Source organism: Mytilus californianus, unplaced genomic scaffold, assembly GCF_021869535.1.
Source record: "Mytilus californianus isolate M0D057914Y unplaced genomic scaffold, xbMytCali1.0.p SCAF_3, whole genome shotgun sequence".
NCBI lineage: Eukaryota > Metazoa > Mollusca > Bivalvia > Mytilida > Mytilidae > Mytilus > Mytilus californianus.
In genome coordinates, this window is record NW_026262679.1 from 104,707,151 (window position 1) to 104,731,443 (window position 24,293).

Sequence of the window (24,293 nt, forward strand, 5' to 3'; positions counted from 1 at the left end):
CCATCACAAAAAGGAGCCAATGCATCAAACTAAGAAACTGGAATTTCCATATCAAATTGAATGTGACCAATACCTTTTCAATCTCAATGAGTTTTTTCTTTAATTCAATTCACGTCATTCGACTATTGCATTTTTTCTTCATTTCAAATATTCGTAAAACAGTCTAGAACTTTTGAAATGAAATTATCATTATACTAATTCTAGCTTTAAAAACAAAATTACAACATATAAAACAAAGGAATTTATGTTATCATTTATTTCCAGTTTATCATTGAACACAATCAAAAATAAATTCATATCAAGGTACATGTACATAATATTGACCAATCTTCTACTTGTACTCCATCCCTACAACAAAACAATTTGAAAATGTCCTGTTTTCATTTTACAGGTCAATAAGAGCTTCTCCTTTCTTAGTACCCAACTGCTGGTCAATGGCCTGAAATATAGAAAAATATTGATAAGCAACTAAGTAGAATTAATCTAAAAATATAAGAATACGAACTACAACACCAAAAAGTAAAAGCATGATTTAAGATCCAGATAACAACATTAGGACCATGGTATAAAAACATAAATTAACTGATGAATCAATTGATATTTTTTAATATAAAACTTCTTTTCATGCTTAATATTATTCATTTCAAATTGATCAAATATATATTGGCATTTTTAAAATCAAATACACTTTTGATTCTTACCTAGCAGCATATTTGCTACTGTTCTTTATCTCCTCTTTTAGCATGCCAAGACATATGATGATTTCCTCTGCTTTTCTCTCATCTAGAATAAAACAATACATATCATTAAATTATAAAAAAATCACAACCGTTTATAACTATTTAAATAAACAAGCATCTTTCTATTTATTTTGAGGAAATGTTGATTCCGTATTCGGCCTAAATGTGTTGTAATTCTAAACGTGTTTAGGAAAGTGTCTAAATATTGAAAGTGCTTAGAATTTAAACACGTTTAGCTTTATATACTTGACAAAGTAGCTAAACATGTTTAGCACAGCAACATTTTTATTGAAAAGTGCTGAGAGCCAAAACATGTTTATTGCGAAGTGCTGAGAGCCAAAACATGTTTATTATTTTATGTTTAGAAATTAAACACTTTCCTAAGCACATAAGTCTTGCAACACGTTTAAATTCTAAGCACAGTTTTTACAGTGTGATAGTTATAGCTTTTATAAGTTTTATTATATGTGCGAGACATGTAAAAACAAGGGAAAATATAGTTTAATTTAACTTAACACTTATTCTTTTAATGGACACATAGATAATGACACAAATAACGGTGTAGTTAGTTTTATATCTGAAAGTTTTAAGATGTAGCAAATTATATAAATTCCAGACAATGTACATGTATTATATACAATGGTACGTGTTAATTTTAAAGATGGAAATACAAAATAATTAATTTAGATATATTTAAAAAAAAAACTGCATTATCAAAAGAAGAACATAAACTGTTATATAATTTCCTGTTGAAATATTGTTAATACATGTATATAAAACTCAAATTAAACATTGATTGATTGATTGATTCTTGATTGCTTAGTCTTTGGCAGTGCATATTAGATTCATGTTAGTTCTGAAAATAAATTTAGCCTTCAACTGGAAAAACAAGGTTTGCTAGATATGGACAGAAAGACATTTTGCACGTACGCACCACTCGAAATTGTAGTTATGGTTTTTAAATACACAGAGTGCGTGGTACTCTCCCTACACAATACATCGTATGTACATACATGTATATATACAATAACTCCCTTATTATGAATAGACGTGGCGGCGTATTTATACATCCAATACGACTCCAATGCATGCCTGTATATAACTTTCATTGACAAAAAGTTAAGAAAAGGCAATAATGCTCCGCTTCTTCCATGAAAGGGTATTGGTGGAAGATCTTTGATAGTCTCTGTTAAATTTATTTATTCGGGGCCATCTAGAGAATTCCCCATTCAGTATTGAATAAATACTTTGCTATTGTTGAATAATCGTAAATTGACCTTTCGATGTTTTTTGAGTTTTTCGTGTCGTTAAGTTGCTGTTTCGTTTACCTTTACCTCACATATCTTTTATTTGTAAATTCATTGGACATCTATGCAAATTTCAATTGTTTTGTACAACAAATTGTCTCCTATTTCTTAGTAGTTTTCCTTATTTTATAATGAAAGTATATATGCTGGTATATAATTTTTAGGAGTCTTAATAAAACAAAATATATTGTACTTTTTACCCTTATACATATTTTTTTCTGGCTTATATTTAAAATTTCTATCATAAAATCTTTGACTTCTCATCTCTTTTAAGAACATCAACTGATATCAAGGAATTGTTTCGAACACGAAATACTTTTGGTACAATGCTTATAGTATAAAAGGCAAAACTATATCATTTGGCTTCTAAATATCGTCTGGAGTCGTTGTATGATTTGTTGTCTCATTGACGTGTACCGCATGCATGCCCTCTTTGATCAATTCTGAAAGTATTAATAGACTAGAATAGTCCTGTTTCGCAGCGAGTACAAATACATTTTATATTTTCCGACAATGTACATATATTGTTTTTATCCTGAAATTTACACCCAACACTTGAAACTTTAGTTGTTAAAATTTAAATCATTTGGCTTCTAAATATCGTCTGGAGTCGTTGTATGATTTGTTGTCTCATTGACGTGTACCGCATGCATGCCCTCTTTGATCAATTCTGAAAGTATTAATAGACTAAAATAGTCCTGTTTCGCAGCGAGTACAAATACATTTTATATTTTCCGACAATGTACATATATTGTTTTTATCCTGAAATTTACACCCAACACTTGAAACTTTAGTTGTTAAAATTTAAATCATTGTCTCTAATTTTTCAAAGAAATCGACATAGTTTAAACGCGGACCGCGAAGAGGACACCAAAATGAACTGGTACGCAAAAAGAAATATCCACATTACCGCTTGCTCAACATGGAAGAGGGGTAACAGAAGACTTTATTTGTACAAGTACAAATAAAGCAAAAATTTATTTGTGTACCTGTTATTTGTACAATAGTTGGCTGATTGCAGGATAAATATTTTTTCTGGCTTATATTTAAAATTTCTATCATAAAATCTTTGACTTCTCATCTCTTTTAAGAACATCAACTGATATCAAGGAATTGTTTCGAACACGAAATACTTTTGGTACAATGCTTATAGTATAAAAGGCAAAACTATATCATTTGGCTTCTAAATATCGTCTGGAGTCGTTGTATGATTTGTTGTCTCATTGACGTGTACATGCATGCCCTCTTTGATCAATTCTGAAAGTATTAATATAGACTAGAATAGAAAATTTTAGTTTAAAGTCGGGTTTTACATGCACATTACAAACATAAGTTCTGTAGAGCTATTTCCCGACATTAATAACAATAACAACACATATTTATTATTAACAATTGTCTGTTCAAGGATACAAATCATCAAAGAAAAACATGTATATTATTATTTTCTTCAATTTTGCATACTTACGTGTATTTCAATCCTAAACGGTGTGATTGATCGATCGTGATCCAACATGACCATATGCAAATTTATGTAAATTTGCCAAATCCATGAGGATCGAATTCACTGGTAAAGAGAAACTGGAGTTCTCTGGTTATTTAAGGAATGACTGTGATATTTTTTCTGTCTATTCGAAATAACATCAAAAATGTGGTGCACACTGAATAACCCGCGTAGCGGGTTATTTTAAAGTGTGCACCACATTTTTTATGTTATTTCGAATAGACAGAAAAAATATTACAGTCATTTCTTATAATTTAATTCTAAATTCCATTTTAAACCGGAGTAAACCATGAAAAAACGTTGATGACGTCACGGTCACATGACAAAATTATGTCTATGAGCTGATAAACAAAACAACGTCAGCCAATCAGAAGACGCGTTACATCCAAAATTAAATTATAACGAATTACATTCAGGGAGTAAGAATAAAATGTTATATCTTAGAGATCTAGTGATCATTGCAATGCTCTGACCGAGGACTGCGGACTGAGTTGAAAGTCCCATGAATCATTTTGATTGTAAGCCAGAGCGATTATACAGGTAAACGACGTCAACTAGCTATGTCCTTCTGCCACTGTTTTAAACATGCTAGAAGTTTTATCAATCTACCTAATGCCAAAAGAGTTATACCTATCATGAATTAATGATGGGCTCTGTTATAAAACAATATATAGTAGTAGTTTAACAGGTACATGCCTAACAAAGGTTGTGCAGTAAACATATGAAATTGTGAATAGTTTTTGGTTATATTCGTTTTTGAATTACTTCAGATTATCTTAATTTAAACCAATCTTTAATGAAACATAATCTAATATATCGTAGTCGAGGTTTATTTATTAATATCTCTATAGTGAAGCAGAAACTGCTGACCCTTCTGAAGCGCCTGAACTCACTATCGGTTTGTGATAGTTTTCGTGTGGCTCAATTTTAGGTTTTCTGTGAAGTATTTTGTGGACTGATGTATGTCTTTTCGACGTTTTCTCATTTGTCATTGACTTGTCTGTTTTTCTTCAACTTATGGGTTTGTTTATCCCCAATATTATGTTTTCTTTCTTTTTTTATCAAAAATAAGTTAGGTAGCTCCCGTACTTTATGTTTAATACATGTACGTCTGTTTAGACATGGCATTAAGAAGTATTTCTACTCTTTATGTTTGATGATAATGTCCCCAAGAAGGAAGGTCCCACGCTTCAAGCAATCTAATACAATATACTAATATTCTTAGAAGCATTGACATTTTGATTTATCTAAGGGATCAAGTAAGTTATAATGCTAAACACATTATGTAGTTCATTATGACAGAATAATGCCCTTTAATATTAAATTGATATTCCGCCTACAGTGTGTGTGTGTGTGGGAGGGGGGGGGGGTTGTTTTATCTCTATACATATGTGTATGTAGATGCGCTCCTTGTATGGCTATAAATACATCATTCATATTTGTTTTATGGAATATGCAGAACGGCTACACAAGCAGAATAAAATTTATCAATACTGAATATACCTGCGAATTTAGAAACTAATCATTATAGTTACTTTTACTTTTACTCAACATGCATATTTTTTTATCGGATTTGCATTAAAAAAAAGAGACATTAGTTTGTAATTAGAAACATTACAGTACTAGTGTTTGGTAAAACAGGATAACAATTCTCATTGTCAGAGTTACACGAATTGTTTCGTTTTCAGAGACTCCACGCCTATCGCAACTTCTGTTATGTTTGTCTTTGGACAATAATAATCTCTATTAAAAACGCAGAAATTTATACCTAGTCAATTTGTCAGTTGTGGTCTAATGGTGCATTTTGAATATATGGTTCTTTTCTAGCTTTTAAATATCACTTACACTTACATTTTGTCTGTGTGAAAAACCGTTGAGTTGTGAAACTTTCACAGTGATGACATTAAATTTTAACACTGTTTTTTGTGGTTTTGATATTTCAGACTTTGTTAATAAAAAATCCAGAAGCATGATAATAGAGTGTCTTGGTACAGATGTATAGTAATTACACTTAAAAGAACAATTTAATTAGGCTTTGACATATTCTTAAACATGACTGTTGTCTATATCGATATATCCAGATATGTTGTATGCTTCACTGTCCTGGCATTTTCTGCCCACTAGTTATCACCAGTTGGTTTAGTCTGAAATTGACTTCAGATACGAAAATATTAAATGTTGGCAATGCATGGTAATATACTGTTTCGCTGGAGAGAGAAAATACGCACCCATATGCAGAAAAATCGAAAGCATTTTCAATTAGTGATTATGTAATTGTTCTCTTTACGTCAATTAAAAAGTGTAATTGCCATTAATTTGAGACTTGATACAAAAAGTGGATGAAGTAATTAAATAAGCAAACCAAAACAGTTTCACATTTATATGGTTAATTATATTTGCTATCTTGACAACCTCGTGCAAATTTCCATAGAAAAATAATTAAATTTATTTATCTGCGATTTACATCTCACCAAAGTACCTTAAATAACTAATCATTCACATTTATTATTCTCTAATTTATTTCCGATCGAGATTTTTTCCCCATTTCGAAACAATGGTGCCTATTCAGAATTCACTCTCCGACGCACGTAAATTAGAAATACATTTTAAATTCATTCTTTAATCGACTTCTGCCATTTATAGAAAGCCTTATCGAATGTAGCATCACTGAAACAAATATTTATTAAATGTATTAGTTTACAAATGACTTGCATAGAATTGTACCAAAACTTTCATTTAAAAGGGTATCAGATTCATGCATTTCTACAGATTCCAAGTACTAATGTGTTATAATAAACTTATATTTTCCCATAAACATACCATGTCTTGTATTCCGGTTGATATATTATCCATGATTGAATGGAACTCGATACTCAAAGTGTTGACTAAAATGCTTAAATGGATTGATAATTAACGCAAAATGTTTGTACAATGCTGAATTGAAATCCCTAATCTATCTTCATTTTGATTGAATCAAAAGAGAACTCTATGCAGTGTTACTTTTCAAGACCAAATTGGCATTGATCGAGATCAATTAACACTACAATGTTTTGCCAACTCACACAATGAATGTTTTTAAGCTCTTTGGTACTCAGGTTACTACATCGAAATGGCTTCCAATGGTTTCCGGTCTCCGTGATTCAGCTGTCGTGATGGAGACCAAATTACAAAAAATGAAATAGAAACAATTGCATCCAAATGAATAAGGAAAACTTAAATAAACAATTCCAAATGAAGACTTAATCGTGCTAATAGACTAGATTTATTAACTTGCGTCTTGTCTGTTTTATGTTTGCTGGACAAATAAGTCTGGGATGTCTTTTCTTTCATGCTCATAGTTCAATGACATTTAAAATAAAATGTTATTCATTTGAAAATCGCAGGTTAACAATGTTTTCATACATTAAGACATACACACTTAATAAGATCTAATTCCAACTGATTACAAATATGGCACCTGTCAAGTTACTCAAAGGTAAGCTTCTTCGGATAGCGTTAGATGCACCACTTTGCAAGGATTTTTTGTAGGATGTCAAACATTTATTGGGCGAATTTCTGTAGGGTCCTTTGTTCCGTTTATTTGAACCTACCGGCAATTATTTTTTTTAAATCGATTCTAGCATCCACGCATCCGATGCCAAATTAATCATTTTACCCGCTTATGTAATGCACATCATTAAAGTTTCATTGTGTGAAAAGTTTAATTTACATTGAATTGTGTAACAGCATAAATATAATGTTCTTTTCTATTGATATCTATTTGAGATTCATTCAAGTGATATGAAACGAGTCTCTTGGATTCTAGTTAGAAGGAAATAATTGAACCAATGAATGCATATTTAGTAAAAATAGCCCCAATATGCACTTTTCCATTCATTAACAATCCATTACGTACAGTCGATAAACAATACTTTTTTCGGTGATTGTTGACCGAAAACTTTAACTGATAATTAACTTTCGGGTTTTGATGCGAGGTTTACCAACCGTGATCTTGATGAACATGGCGTGCATGTATGATAAGTGATTTTCTTTTAAAAGAAAATCTATGTACACGTATTTTATGGTAACACTAAGCCCTTCAAGCATGTAAAACATATCCATTTTTTTTTGTTAAACTAAACGGATCATATGCCTTTAATTTAAACTGTAAAATACGAATTGATTAATAAATGTCTGTAATTTAACCTTGGCACCATTCGTTTAGTTCATCGTCTAATTGACCAAATTTTTAAAGGTTTCTATGCTGACATGCCTTACATCGTCTTCCCCTTTCACTAAAATGGTAAAGCGGTTTTTCAATCATTTTTTTGAAAGTTTGGCAATTGGTATGGATAATTTGACGTCATAGGTTTCAGTTCAAAATTCAAAGGGTGTATCTTAAGAGATGTGGCGGAATTTGAAAAAAAGATATGTTCGTCATTTTTCTACATATTTTTCAGCTTACATGATGATTATTTGAGATAATATATATGGAACGCCATGACTGTCTTTTGATGTTGATTGTTAAATATGTTCGGTGCTTTATGCATAACGTTTAGTAGTATTTATATTATGTTCAGTAGTTTTGACATTATGTTCAGTAGTTTTGACATTATGTTCGGTGATTTGGTTATTATGTTCATTAGTTTCATTATTATATGCAGTGTTATTTAAATTATGTTCGGTACTTCTGACGTTATATTCAGTGCATTTTTCATATGTTCAGTACCATCGACATTATGTTCAGTAGATTAAATATTATTTGCAGTACATTATGTTTTACCTTCAGTGTTCCCGGTTTCTTTATATTCGGTAGATTATTCATTATGTTCAGTAAAAGCATCAGTATTATATTCGGTTCAATGAACTATATGTTCAGTAGTTGTATCATTATGATGATGTAGTGAAAGTCGGGAAATCAATAACGGAAATTTTCAGAAAAAAACGAACGCGGATATTTTCGACGGACGTTTTCTTCATGGACACTTTAACGGGATCAGGAATGAAAATGGAAGAAATGGAAGCAGTATTAAATTGGTTTGGTTTACGTTGACACGTTGGCAATTTTCACTAGGAAAAAAAATACTCCTGACTTAATTTGTAAGATGTCATGATTGATTGATTGTTTGTTGTTTTCTGAACGTACAGTGGCAAATATTTCACGCATATTTATGACGGAGAGAAGAATTTTCAAACAAGAAATAAGAAGTTGCATGCGTTGTCGTTGATACACCATGACCTTAGAGAGACGACAAAAAGACAAACAGCAAAAAATAAAATATAAAAACATATTCTATAGCTTTTGTATTCCTAGTAGGTAACCCTTTTTGTTGGTTGCATGGTTGTAGCATATTAATCTCATGCACCGACTTTTATGAGACCACGAAAAATCTCCTTGCAGATACTCCTATAGTATTCTGCATCCTACCCCGCTAATAGGCGCTTAAATATCAGATATTTATTTGACCTAGTTAGTTTTTGTGTATACAGCTTGAATTTGGAAGATTAGAAATTTTAATAAATGATTTTAAAATGACAATCATACTGATACTCAATGTTCATTTTTTGTAGCACTTTGTACAATATTTCATTCTATACCCTCTCATACCAGCATACATTTCAATGTAGCTCTTTGAATGTATGAAATTTATGACTAGTTGTTTTCTGCATGGTTTTTCTGCTATTGCAGAGCTTTTTGCTGTCATTTTTGTCTGAACTCTATCACGAACTATTTTATCATTGTTGTAATAATTTCTGACACAATGCAGGAGAAGAATGTAAGATTATCATGGCTTTGTTTGCAAAAGTGGACGAAATAATACGTCAAGATTTGTTAACTCGTGCAAGATCGTGATTTTCGAGGAAAATATCGAATGTACATAATTTGCATGGTAACATCAATTAACCAGTTCTGATAACGACCAGTTTTGCCCGTCTTCTCTTTTTTGGGGGTAGGGGCATTATTCTCTATTCTGTAAACCTCATCCACAACCTCATATATCTTGGGTTATTTCAAATAAATATCTGATATTTAAGCGCCTATTAGCGGGGTAGGATGCAGAATACAATAAGAATATCCAGAAGGAGATTTTTTGTGGTCTCTTAAAAGTCAGTAAGTCGGTGCATTAGATTAATATGCTACAACCAACCAACAAAAAGGGTTACCTTCTAGGAATACAAAAGCTATAGAATATGTTTTTATATAAATTTTTTTTTGCTGTTTGTCTTTTTGTCGTCTCTCTATAGTCATGGTGTATCAACGACAATGCATGCAACTTCTTATTTTTTGTTTAAACATTCTTCTCTCCGTCATAAATATGCGTGAAATATTTGCCACTATACGTTAAAAAAAAACAACAATCAATCAATCATGACATCTTACAAATTAAGTCAAGAGTAATCTTTTCCTTGTGAAAATTGCCAACGTGGGAACGTAAACCAAACCAATTTAATACTGCTTCCATTTCTTCCATTTTCATTCCATCCCGTAAAAGTGTCAATGAAGAAAACGTCCGTCAAAAATGTTCGCGTTCGTTTTTTTCCCGACAATTTCCGTTATTGATTTCCCAATTTTTACTGCATCATTATAACGATACAACTACTGAACATTTAGTTCATTGAACCGAGTATAATACTGATGCTTTTACTGAACATAATGAATAATCCACCGAATAAAAAGTAACCGGGACCACTGAAGGTAATACATAATGTACTGCAAATCATATTGAATCTACTGAACATAATGTCGAAAGTACTGAACATAATGCAAAATGCACTGAATGTAACGTCAGAAGTACCGAACATAATTTAAATACCACTGCATATAATAATGAAACTACTGAACATAATAACCAAAGCACCGAACATAATGTCAAAACTACTGAACATAATGTCAAAACTACTGAACAGAATATGAAAACTACTGAACATAATATAAATACTACTGAACATAATGCATAAAGCACCGAACATATTAAACAATCAACATCAGAAGACAGTCATGGCGTTCCATAAATATATGTTCCGGTATTTGTGACAGTCAAGATTGTCTTTACACTTTTCCTGAATGAGCCTGCTGAAAGGTTAACATTTTAGTTTCCTTTTCAGATGGAAAAAAATATGATTGCAAATAACAAATATTTGTTATATTACAGCATGTCCCTTCTTAATTTTGTGTTGATTATGATTGAACACTGAGCAGAATGTTTTTCTTTCTGATTGATTGATTTTCGTTTTCTGAATGTCCATGCAGTTGCAAATATTTCAAGTATATTCAGAACAAGAACATAATAATAATAAATTAAAAAGGTAGGTTCTGCAGACGACAAGGATAAAGATGGTAAAAATTAGGCTCCCAGTACTAAAAGGAGACTATATTGGATAATAGACTGAAATTATGCCATGCAACAGGCTATCTATGGACCCCTCAAAGAGTTGTTACATTAATTCATTAAAATGCAGAGAACGGGACAATACCAACACGAGACATCGTCCTTAATGTCCCCTTTCCATCTTGGCATGATTGAGTATTTACACATCCTGCACATCCAAACGGATGCCCCTTTATAAAGTTTGTCCAGGTCACCAAATCCCTTAACCCCGTGTGATAGAATATTTATTCTGAATGATCGATTACGTATCAAAATTGTCTACAATCCATACACAAAAAAAAAACACAAATATAGAAGAACCCTCTTATATTTTATTTACTTTATTACAGAAACTGTTTTGAATATTAGTACATTGTTTATTTTATTTACATAAGAGACAACAGTAGTGTATCCCAGTGATTTATATAGATGTAATATACATGTAAATCACGATCAGCATGCTAAATTAAGCTTAAAATATTTTATACCTATGACGCATGAACGTCATAGATGAAATAAATACAATTCAGACTTCGTCGTATACTGACGATTAGCAAGAATACGATAGAATCCCTTTAGAGCCGCTGAACAAATATCTGTTTCAGTGACAGAACCAATTGAAAACAAACTTGAATTTGTTGGTAACCTTACTAATTCGATGTCTGGTAAACGTTTCAGATACCTCAAAGCATTATTTTCATGCCAGTTATTCTATACTGCTCGTAATGTTCCTAGCTAGCCTATTTTCTCTCCAACTAATTCGATCTGCCCTTTAAAGCTCACGTATAAAGTAGGCTCATTTCGATCATATATTAGCTTTATGGTCTCTTGTAGGAGATGTTAGAGATAGAGGCTATAGAAAGTTTTTTTTACATCCCGCTGCCGCAACATTAGTTTTTTTCGCTTCTGTTACTATGTCTTTCTTTTGGTCTGTGTTTGATAAAAACAGGTTATAAAAATGCATCAAAGATACCAGGCTTATAATTTGGTGCGTCGATTACATTATAGACTTATCAGTACTGATACTAAAATCAAAACAGGTGGAAGGCCTAATCAAAAGTCAAATCAGAATTGTAAATAATGAAAAAGTCGGAAATTTGTTGAATGAATTTAGGGATGTGTAATAATAAATACATTCAATGACAGAAGAAAACTTGATTACCATGATAAAATAAAAACATTGATAAACTTCATTTCATTAGAGAGATATATTATTAGTTACATAGTGTGCTAGTGACCTAATACGATATATATGGGGTCAGTAAATTCGATATGGGACGAAAAATTTTGTCCTGCATTTTGTTTTAGTCATAACCTCTGTCCTGACTTTTTTATGAGTTTATCCTTTAAATTGTCATCCTGCCTTTTTTTGCCAAGTTGCCCATCCTGCCTTTTTTTTCTTCTCAAAACTCCTGTCCTGCCTTTTTTTCAAATATCATCCTATGTTTCAATGTCGGGGGCCAAAAAAATGGCTCTTATCATATCTCCTCCTTTGAATACAAAACATGAAACAAAACACAGTTCAATATCAGTGTATAATACAGTCGCTGAATCGTTATTCATTTGTTTAAGTATAACAGATATTACTAACTATCAGCATGCTTAAAAATACTAAATTCGCCTCTGGTTCTTAAAAGAGAGACAATAGATACCAAAGGGACATTCAAACTCATAAGTTAAAACTAAACTGATAAAGGCATGCAAAAAAAAATAGAAGAAAAAGACAAATGACAAAAATTAGTTTACAAAACTCAACATAGAAAACTAAAGACCGAGCAACACGAACCTCACAAAAAACCTGGGGTGATCTCAGGTGCCCCGGAAGGTAATTTTCAATTTAGAGTTACGGTATTTTGTGATGAGAATATACATAATTTTTTAATGGCCCTAAACATGTTACACCGTACCGAATGATTGTAACCTTCCATTGATTTGATTTCTTTTTGATGTTGATCAGTTTATTTCAACGAAACAGCAACCAAATAAAGCAAAAAGAACTAAAGTAGTCAACTTACAGTCTTTAACATAAAAACAATCGTCTATACATTATGTCAAACTTCTGAATATTTAAAATGTTGTGCACAAATTGTGAATCAATAAAATAGCGTAAGGATGTAGTCCTCTGACGTTTTAGTCTCGTTGGAATCTCGTTCTGGAATTATTTCCAAAACGTGTGATACAAGTGGAAAATATCAATGAATTTAAAAAAAAATATTATAATCAAACTTAACTCTGTGAAAAAATTGTGTATTTACAATAAGTAGTTTTTGAGTAATAAAATTTTCAAATTTTATAACCAATCAAGTCAGTCTCATTAGCCAAAATGTTGAGAAAATGGGTGAGGGATACAAGAAATGATTTTACCAGAAACATGTACATCCCATATCAATTTTTTCTTTTCAAATTTCTTAGGTATGTATTTTTTCAATCAATTATAACAAAGAAGTTGGAATAATATGCTTTTTGTTCTAAAAAAAGAGTAAAATCCCAAATTTACAAAATTGACAGCATGGTAAATTTGACACGAAAAAGCAACAAAATTTTATAAAACTTTCTTATATTAACACCTACCTATAGTTTTTTTAAGTTAAAATTCAGATTGGTCCCTTTCAACTTAAGTGAAAGTATGAAAAAAAAGTTTAATTGTGAAACTGTGATTTTTTTCATGATAATAGCCCCAAAATGGGTAAAAATTGATGAAAAATATGAAAAACATCAAAATTGGGTACTTTATAATGGCCGTAGCCAAAAAAGAAGTGCACCACTATATGATTTTTTTCTTCACCAATTATTTTTTTACAGTCATATAAACCCAAAAATCAGGTTAAGAAAAAAAAATTAATTCTAGAAATTTTTGGCTAATCAGAGGTGTACATCCTTAATGTTTTTACAAATGAAGGGTAAAAAAGTGATTTATATATCTCCCTAATGCAACACTCTGATTTCTTGCCCAGCTTTGGATATACTTTTGTCCTTTTTGGTTTATAAGCTCTTCATTTTTTAATTAGTTTCTGATTTCAAATATGTTGACCTTGAACATCACCGAAGAGACATTTATTGTCGAAATGATTTGTATCTGGTGCAGAAAAATGGTACAGTTAATATTATTAAATATACTACATGTACAATGTACCACTGGATCGATACCTCTGCTGCTGGACTGTCAGCCACCGAGGGTATCATCAGCCCAGTAGTAAGTACAACGGTACTGGCATGAAAATATTGATATTGTGTTATTAATATTTGGTATAACAAAATTTTGGAAATTATCTAAATTAAGAAATATATCTCCCTCATGTAAAGCTCTGATTCCATGTCCGATTTTGGCTATACTTTTTTGTCCATCCTTGTTTATAAGCTCATAATTTTTTTTTTTTTTTTTTGAGTTTCAAATATTTTGGCTTCCTGCATCATCGGAGAGACGTTTATTGTCGAAATGCGTATATGGTGCAGAAACATTGCTACCGTTTATGTTATTATATAATATTTTCCTTTACGAATGTATACAATCTGGTACATTGCATTATATAGCATCACAATAACACATTAAGTTAAATATCCTCTGGACATAAGCAAGAAATTGATATAAGCTGTCTTGTTACATTACACGGAAGTAACACTTTAAAAAGAAGCGCTTTTCTGGATTTACCTTTATCAGGAACGCTCAAACCTAAAACAAAGTAACGTTTATGATGTATAAATACACGAAGACATTAGAAGCTATATGTCTAAAATAAGCTTTTTGTCCTTTTTGTTTATAAGCGTTTTTAATATCCTTCCTGTTTTCTTGTTGCAGAAATAATACATAGGCACTGACCTTCAGATCTAACCTGCGCGTCTCTAGATATAACCGTCAGATGAATATACTACCAAAAAACACCGGGACATATTTGAAGACTGGCAATTTCCGTGCGGACTAATTAAATGTCATTTTGGTAAACGTCGAATTAGGCATCTCGATAGTAGGCTCTGAAATGTGCTGATCAAAACATAATTTCTTTGACCTTTATAGTACAAGTAAAACAATAATTAATACAATCATAATATTTAAGTAAAGTGGATATCAGGATGAAATACAATTGACAATTGGTTTTATGGAAGTTGATTTTTTGTTGTTTAACACTATGAATTTAATATTTGTCATTAGAGTTTTTTAAGTCAAAAGTTGTTAACCGACTATGTAAGTCTCAATCCTTCAATTTAAAAAGAATATGTAGGAAATTTTGCCCCTGGACCATCAACGTTCAACAACCAACCAATCATGCCTAGAATCTTTGTTCGTTTAAAAAAGGAACGATGTAAAGTATATTTTAGTGCCATTAGTTCAAGTGTATAAGAGAAGATTGGTCAACTAAATTAGAACACACATTTTAATGATAGCAAACAATTAGTAATCAATACATTTATTTGGTGGGTCATACTATTTTGTCTCAGAAATCCCTTATAGAACCAGGACGAAATGTGGTCATTAGGTATCGTCAATTTGCAACATTGTCAATTTGTGTGCTTGTATTTTTTGCAACGTTATTCATTCAGATACCCGTACTTTAGGATACTTTTAGGAGAAATAGTGGTACCTTACAGCTGTTAAGCTGTTTGATACACAAATGTGGCATATTTATGTATGTAGTGGATCCAGGATTTTCAAAAGGATCCATATTTTTATAATCAAAAAGAACTTCGAGAGAAGAGATAAAATATCTATGCATTCACCGATTCTTTTTTATCCTTAAATGGGTGCTGCATTTCCACCACTGACCAGTTTGTTTACTACACAAAACTTGAGCTGAAAATTTAAAATATCCATCCTTTCTGCACGATTGAACTTTTGACTCTTTCATCAAAAGCTGGTTGTTAGGAAACATGGTAATGTTATAACATATCACTTTCAAATTTATTATTCATTTATGAGATGGAGCAATTACAGGATTAGAACAGAATACTAGGTTCACAGGGATTATCAGTCAACCAATACCTTATATAAAATCTATCACAAGGTTATATCGTCAGTAAACACAGTTCTGTAAAGCGTTGATCTTAAAATTCCTGCAAAGTTTGGTGTAATATTATGCTAATCTCTGTGCGGCATGGACAGATTTAATTGTTCCGGGATATCACTCACCTGGTCCAACTTGATAGAAAAATGCCAGTCATATGTGGTGTCATTAGTATATAATTTTCATCCCAGCAGGTCCAATCAATTCCTTCATTATCTATCACCGTGTCTAAATAATTGCCCTGATGAAGTAGGTATATCTGATACGGTAATGTCCTCTTCTACGGCAATTTTGATATATTTATTCTTATTAATCACCTGAAACAGCAGGAAATCTATTATCTTGTTTATACTGTAGGCTGAACTGTCTCTTCAATGAAATTAATATGAAAACATCCCAATTTTCATTTACAGTGAAACATAAATCGCAAATGAATTAACTTGATATCAATTTGCCTAAATACTTCCAAATTTGCATTTTATGGGTGATAACTAAATTCATCGTCACGCTTTTCACGTGGTTTCAATTCATCAGAAAACTTGTCACGTGGTATAGCTTTCACTAGCGTTAGATACATGTATCTGTTGGAATATTTAATTTTCTGAAAATCATTTGCAGACACTGAAAAATAATAAATGCCATAACATATATTTGTTAGAACAACGTGTAAAATATGTTTCAGATTTCTCCTTTAATAAATATTTTTTAACTTAGATAATTGATTTTTACCTTCGAGTCAATTATTTTATGATGTATAGTTTAGGATTCTAATATTAAGTGTGTATCCTGTCCCAAAAAACTACCGTTATCCCAGTTGTCAGTGATTCGGTATTAGAATATTTTGGGTTTTTTTAATTTCCATTTCATTAAAGCTTGTAATTGTTTTAAAACTAAGATTGCAACTCAATCAGGAAATTGAATACTGACCTTTAACAATTTTGGCTGTACTATCTTTATTATGAAATGTATATCTTCAAATTAGTATGTTATTAAAGTGAGAACGTATCTAACAAGCACACGATAGAGGGATTCTTTGCATAAAAAAAGTCATCAAAGATACCGGGCTTATAATTTGTTATGCTTCGTCTACATAAGACTACTAGTGGCGCTCGAATTACCTTATTTCAGAAACGCATGTTGTGTGTACTCAAAATTGTATACTTTCTTTATTTAATTTCATATTTCATTTGATTATTTTATTTTAGTTTGATGAGGGCGGACAGAAGAACAATTGTCTATAAAATATTACAAAGAAAACTAATGATAGCGCAAACCCCATCAAGTACTTGACCGAAATAAGGGCTTACAGTCATTAAACTTTCAAGTAAAATTATCTTACTCAGACTCAGTATTCAATCAATCAAAATACTTGATTGTGATTTTTAGCACAAATCTGGGACTTCCACCAAATTAAAAATATCCGTTGTTATCTGTGACACTTATTTTCCATAAAGGTCTATGGAATCTAGATGGTGTCTAAACAAATTAAAAATAAATGTATGGGTTCAATTTTACAAATTACATATTTTACAAATCACAATTTTACAAATCACAAATCTGTCCTTCTTTCATTTGGTATCAACATCAAAGAAAACGAAGAAAATCTACCGTCATTATACTGGATACCAAAACTTCATAAAACTCCGTATAAAGAACGATACATAGCTGGATCATCAAGATGTTCGACTAAACATCTTTCTAAAGTGTTGACTACTATTCTTTCTACAGTAAAAGATGGCCTTCAAAAATATTGTGATGAGATTTACTCAATCAGTGGTGTCAATCAGATGTGGATTCTCAAAAATTCTAAAGATCTACTGCTAAATCTCAGACCACAATCACTGCAATTTTGCAGCAACTTTAAGACCTTTGATTTTTCTACGCTTTACACTACTATTACCCATGCTCAATTGAAAGATTGACTTCACCATCTCATTAAACAGAGCTTTTTCTATAAAAATGGGAATCGTAGAAATAAATTTCTTGTTTTGGGTTATAATAATTCTTTATTTTGTGAAGAACCACACTGATTCTATCAGAAAATACAGTGAAGATGATATTATCAAAATACTGGACATTTTAATCGACAATATATTTGTTGAGTTTGGAGGATTGATATTTCAACAGACAGTCGGTATTCCAATGGGTACTAATTGTGCACCCCTTATGGCCGACTTGTTTTTGTACTCGTATGAAGCAGAATTTATTCAAAACCTTCTAAAAGACAAAAAGAAAAAGCACCTTGCAAATTTTACTTTCAGATATATTGATGATGTCCTATCACTGAATAACCCATATTCCAGTCAGTACTTGCATCTCATATATCCCAGTGAACTTTAAATTAAGGACACTACTGATACTAGAAGGACAGCTTCAAACCTTGATCTTTTCCTCAATTTTGACACAGATGGACGACTTCACACTAAAATCTATGACAAACGGGATGATTTCAACTTCCCAATTATCAATTTCCCATTTCTCTGCAGTAACATACCCTCTGCTCCGTCGTATGGTGTGTACATATCTCAATTGATACGTTATGCTCGTGCATGTTCACACTATACTAACTTCATATACAGGAGTGTGCTCCTTACGCAGAAACTGCTCCAACAGAGTTATGAGGAGGAAAGATTAAAAATGACACTCCGTAAATTTTATGAACACCATCACGAATTGGTTGATCTATACGATGTGTCTGTGTCTAAACTAACTAATGACATTTTAACCACGTCTTAGATTGTGGTTTAACATCTATGTCGTCTGTCTGCTAAGTACCGAACGTGACCTATTCCCGAATATGACTGTTATACTGAGAGTGAATTTACATTGCTATACGACGTGTATCGGTATTTTGTCAATCTTTTTGATATCCTGTGGTGTTTTTCGTTGATGGAGAATATGTTCGTTGTTGTTCTGTGGTTTGCATGTTGTGTCGACTATTATATCATTTGTTTGTGCGTTTCTCTGTTATGAATGTTCTTGTGTGTGTTTGTGCTGTTTTTCTGTCACGTAGTGTTTTAGCGATATTTTTTAACATTGTCATAAAGCGGGAGGTTTGGCATGCCATGAAACCAGGTTCAACCCACCATATTTTCTTAAAATGTCCTGTACCAAGTCAGGAATATGGCAATTTTAATCAAATAGTTCGTTTCTATGTGTGTTGGCGTTTTTGTGCACTTCGGTGTTCCTGTTGTTCATTTGATTTCCTCTTATAGCTGATATGTTTCCCTCGGTTTTGGTTTGTACTCCGGATTTGTTTTCTCTCAATCGAATTATGACTTTTGAACACCGTTATACTACTGTTGCCTTTATTTACATATAAATCCTGTGTTTCAATAGTAGTCGTATGTAGACGAAGCATAACAAATTATAAGCCTAGTATCTTTGATGACTTTTTTTATGCAAAGAAGCGCTCTATCGTGTGCTTGTTAGATACGTTATACGTTGATTTTGCCAATTGTTAAGGGACTTACCGTTTTGTACTTTTGCTGTTTTACTTTTTTTTATCAATTTAATAGCATACTAATTTGAAGATTTACATTTCAAAAGCAGGTGCTGCTGATATGGTGACAAAAAAGGAAAAGTTCATTATAGAATAATTACTTTTATCTAAACGTTTACTCATTTTCCATTTCTATATATGAAGCAGACAGCACTGTTGTATCCTGTTATCCTGTAGTTTCAAGTTGAATGGTAAAGATCCGATCAACATAATCAGCAATGTTTTATATATTCAGCGATATTACATTATTCATATACCGGAATGTATATTTAAAGAAGTTAAAGGATAATGGTTGCTTCCTTTAATTCTTGTAGACAATTTCCTGTATGGTGTCTGCTTTTTTGGAATAAAGGGACATGTCGACAAGAACAACACAGTTTGTCGAATTAAACACGTCCGCTACTAAATAATATATATGTCGTCAATAAAATAACTCAGCTTTTTCCAGTTGCATTGAGATTAATAAATTAAATTTTAAAAACCTAAAAATTTACAATTAAAGTACGTATCAAATATATCATGGATTACCATTGTGGCTAAGCGTGATTTACATATGTCTTATTTGTCAGTATAGTCGACTCGTGGTTCGTCTACAGGGTTTTTGTTTTATGTTGTTTGTTTTCACGGTGGTTAATGTTTGATCTTACATGATCTTGTCTTATATTACAGTTATTTGATTTTTATTTTCTATATGTATGTAAAAGTTAAGATAAAAAATCAGTTCAAAGTATCTGGTTTACACAAATCTAATAACGTTTTTCATGCATTCCAAATTAATGACGACACACTCGACCTCGGATAAGTCGAACCTCAGATAAGTGGAATACTTTGGTCCGGTCCCTTCGAATTCGACATAACGAGGTTCGACTGTACTTCATTTAAATAACTTTAAGTTTAAAGCAACTATATGCACAATATTTTTTTGTTTATACACAGTTTTTTTTTTAGAAGAAAAACTGACATGGTTAGAAAATACAAATAATAACACCATTACAAAACCCAATTCCATTTTGATATTCTTGTCATCGTTAGAAAATACTTGTACGTGTCTATAAATAAAACAAATCTATTTTATTTTTAGAAATTTACCTGTGATAATATAAACATCACAAAAAATAAGTCACTTTTTGTGACGTTGATCCATTAATGTGACGTGTAGTTTATATTTCGTTTTTTGTGTCCTGGTATGCTGTCCTAAATTTATGGGAGGTGTCTGTTGTTATTCTGCGGTTAATATGTTGTAATGTACTATTATATTATTTATTTATGTATTTCTCTGTGCTGAGTGTTCTTGCGTTTGTTTGTACTGTATTCCTGTCACGCAGTATTGTCATTTTAGCGGTATTTTTAACATTGCCATATAAGCAGGAAGTTTTGCTAGCCATAAAACCAGGTTCAACCCACCATTTTTTCTTAAAAAGTCCAGTACCAAGGCAGGAATATGGCAGTTGTAGTTAAGTGTTTCTGTTGTTCCGTTGTTTTCCTCTTATAGTTGATGTGTTTCCCTCGGTTTTAGTTTGTTACCCGGATTTGTTTTTGCTTTATCGAATTATTACTATTGAACAGCGGTTCACTACTGTTGCCTTTATTTACCCAATATTATCAGAATTACCATAAAGTATTATCCTTTTGTTTTCTGCAATAACTTAACATGTAACATAATGCTTAATGTATAATCTGTATAATCTTCTGTATGTTGAAATTACATGTACTTCGCAATAATCTTCAGACACAAAATGACGATCTCTTTCTTTAGTAACACCTAAATGATGATCTCTTTCTTTAGTAACACCTAAATGGTGATCTCTTTCTTTAGTAACACCTAAATGATGATCTCTTTCTTTAGTAACACCTAAATGATGATCTCTTTCTTTAGTAACACCTAAATGGTGATCTCTTTCTTTAGTAACACCCAAATGATGATCTCTTTCTTTAGTAACATCTAAATGGTGATAAAAAGGTTGGAATTTTCGGACTTCAGTACTCTTCCACTTCGTACTTCATTTGGCTTTTCATTTTTTTTTATTCGAGCGTCACTGATAAGTCTTTTGTAGATGAAACGCTCGTCTGGCGTACAACATTATAATCCTGTCTTTAATAATAAGTCTTTTTAATACTACTGGGTCGATGCCACTGATGGTGGAGGTTTCCTACCTGAGGGCATCACCAATCCACTAGTCAGCACTTCTGTGTTGACATGACATATCATTGATATGGTCATATTTATAAAATAACTGATTACAAAACTTTTATTTGTTCGGAATACTAAGGATGTTTTAACCCAGGAATAGATTACCTTTGCTTTATTTGGCAAACCTTTAATAACAGAGTGTGATATTGAATGGGTAAAGATGAAAAATGCCTATATAAAGCCCTTTTCTACATTGATCACGGAAAAGTTAAAGACATGAACAATATGAAACGATCTTTCGAGAAAATTACTTCTGGAAAGTAGTCAAGATACATGTACTTAAAGCCAATTGGGATCATATAAAACAAAACATGGGAAATATGTATAACACATCCTTTACCAACCTATCAAAAATGCCATAGATAACAACTGGACATACTAAAGAGAAGGAATTATTTCCTAAAAATGTACCATCTATAAATCATTAAAAAAATCATAGCCGACCTTGGCTAACAAGACCACTTAAACGAAAGCTGAAAGGAAAAACGGACTACAAAAGCAGGCGAAACGAACGAGAAACAAAAAATAAAAACATTTCTAAACAAAATCACAATTTACTGACATAGGCAGAATGGATCAGTGGTATAAACAATGTCATGGAAAAGAACAACCCACAGAAACATATTTGCAATTATAAATGAAAGTCGAAAAACAAAGCAACATTTGAGTGTCTGCATTACAATCAAATGGCCGACTTACAAATGAGTGCAAGGGAAAGGCGGAAATTCTGAACATGCATTTTAAATCAGTTTTCACTTAATAGAATAATTAACCCCAATAAATTTACCCAAGATTACCATTATCAATGATAACTTCAGACGGACTTAAAGTTCTCAAGAACCTAAATTTAGGTAACACTATTTTACTGATGTTCAAACCTCATCAGTCGATTGAGAAGACAAATCAAGATAACAAAAAAACTAAATAATCGAAAGAATTCCAGAAGAATCGAGACCTGTTGCGTCGACAGTGTAAGCTTCTCCTGTAATCCATACATTTACCCACCATGCAAATCCATTCATTCAAAATGTCAAAATCGGGAATAAACCAGTCAAAAGCGACTGGTCCGGATAGAATATCAAATACTGTGCGAAAGCATTAACAGGTGGACTAGCTCCAGGCCTGACATAAATTTTTCAATGATCCGAAGACACGGAAAATTTTCCCACATAATTGCTTTCTGTACATATTGTCAGAGCTTACAGGAAGAGAGAATGGAAGATATAAAATACCACTATAAATACCAGAACCCCGTTTGTGTGCCTCATGCAAACTTTTGAACAAATTATTTGCAAACATATCATCAAATGTTTAGAATATCATGTACAACTATTTGCAGGTGACTTTCTTCTAACCCGGGAAATAAAATCTGCACAAAACCACCAAATATTACAAGTAGACCTGGCTACTAGACGGCGAAAGAATTTTTTTGTAAAAAAGTGCTATACTTTGGCAACATGAAGAGAAAATCCAGTCCTACCACGTACTGGAAAAAATTTAAACAAATTTCTACCTCGAACCGCCTTTTGATGTGTCGTATTAACAAAACTAATAGCAAAACGAGCTGCACCTTAGGTTTTCTACGACGTAATCTGAGACACTGTCCCCAAAAGTACAATATAATAGATTATCTCTCTATGGCCAGATCCGTGATTGAATATTGTTCAATCGTATGGGACCCATATCATAACAAAGAAATAGACAATATTTAAAGCATTCAGAAAAGGACCGCTATCTTTATAAGCTATATATCAATCCATATATGCAGGCTGTGTTACAAAGTTTCTTTTGTATCTAAATCTGCAACCATTACCGGAATACAGGAACACATCTTAGAACGAGAAGGAACCCACACAGTACAAGTAGTAAAGTTAACATTAACACGGACATGAGAACTATCAATGATGGGAACCAACAGAATTTAATAACTGTGCATATTTCATCGTCGACATACAATTGTTTAAAATAAAGCTTCAATAGATTTAAGGGATAATGGTACGAGACGACAATGTGACACCTGGACAATGTTTCCAGGTTATAATTATCCGTATCTCGATTATATAATTAGTAAATAAAGATACATAAAGTTTAACCGTATTCGTAATCAACTTTTTCTTGAAACATCCCATTTAACTTGTAAAAAATACATTTGATACGACAAATATCAAGACAGATACATTCCTTGCATGTTAAAATCGTCCAATTACAGTTGGACGCGGGACCTTTGTCACATTAATTGACATTAAAGTGTGGATGAAAATGTTTTTCTTGACAACTGGTCCAATCTTTATCATTATTAGTTGTAAACAGGCAAATTACTTAACACTAAACAGTCATGTATGTTATCGATATTTCATAATTTAGAGGTTTTTAATCAGTTACGTGAAGATGGAGTGTAATTTTGTCTGTGTAATGAAGATAGAGATATCACCACTTTATATCAACACAACAATAAAGTAAAATAGATGGAAGCCTCTATACAATTGTTAAAAGGTTCGTTTATGTGAGACGTGGATAACACGTAAATAAGACAGTAACCCAATGACAAAAAAAGACATCTAGAGACCAACATACGGTTTTCAACAATAGATAGGTGACTACTAGTATATATATTGAAATCTGCCCGTCTAAGAAAGCTGTAAACATGAATAAAAACTCATCAAGATCAGTCTTATAAATCTGCCATGAACACCTAATTCTTCGAAT

At 31.9% G+C, this 24,293-nt stretch overlaps 1 long non-coding RNA gene across 1 annotated transcript; it reads right to left on the minus strand.

Moving 5' to 3' along the window:
• Positions 1 to 238: 238 nt before the first annotated feature.
• Positions 239 to 779, minus strand: LOC127735662 (uncharacterized). Its single transcript, XR_007998546.1, has 2 exons — positions 702 to 779; positions 239 to 439 (listed from the first exon to the last, which is right to left on the minus strand). It is a non-coding gene; the product is annotated as an uncharacterized LOC127735662 (long non-coding RNA).
• Between the last annotated feature and the right edge of the window lie 23,514 nt (positions 780 to 24,293).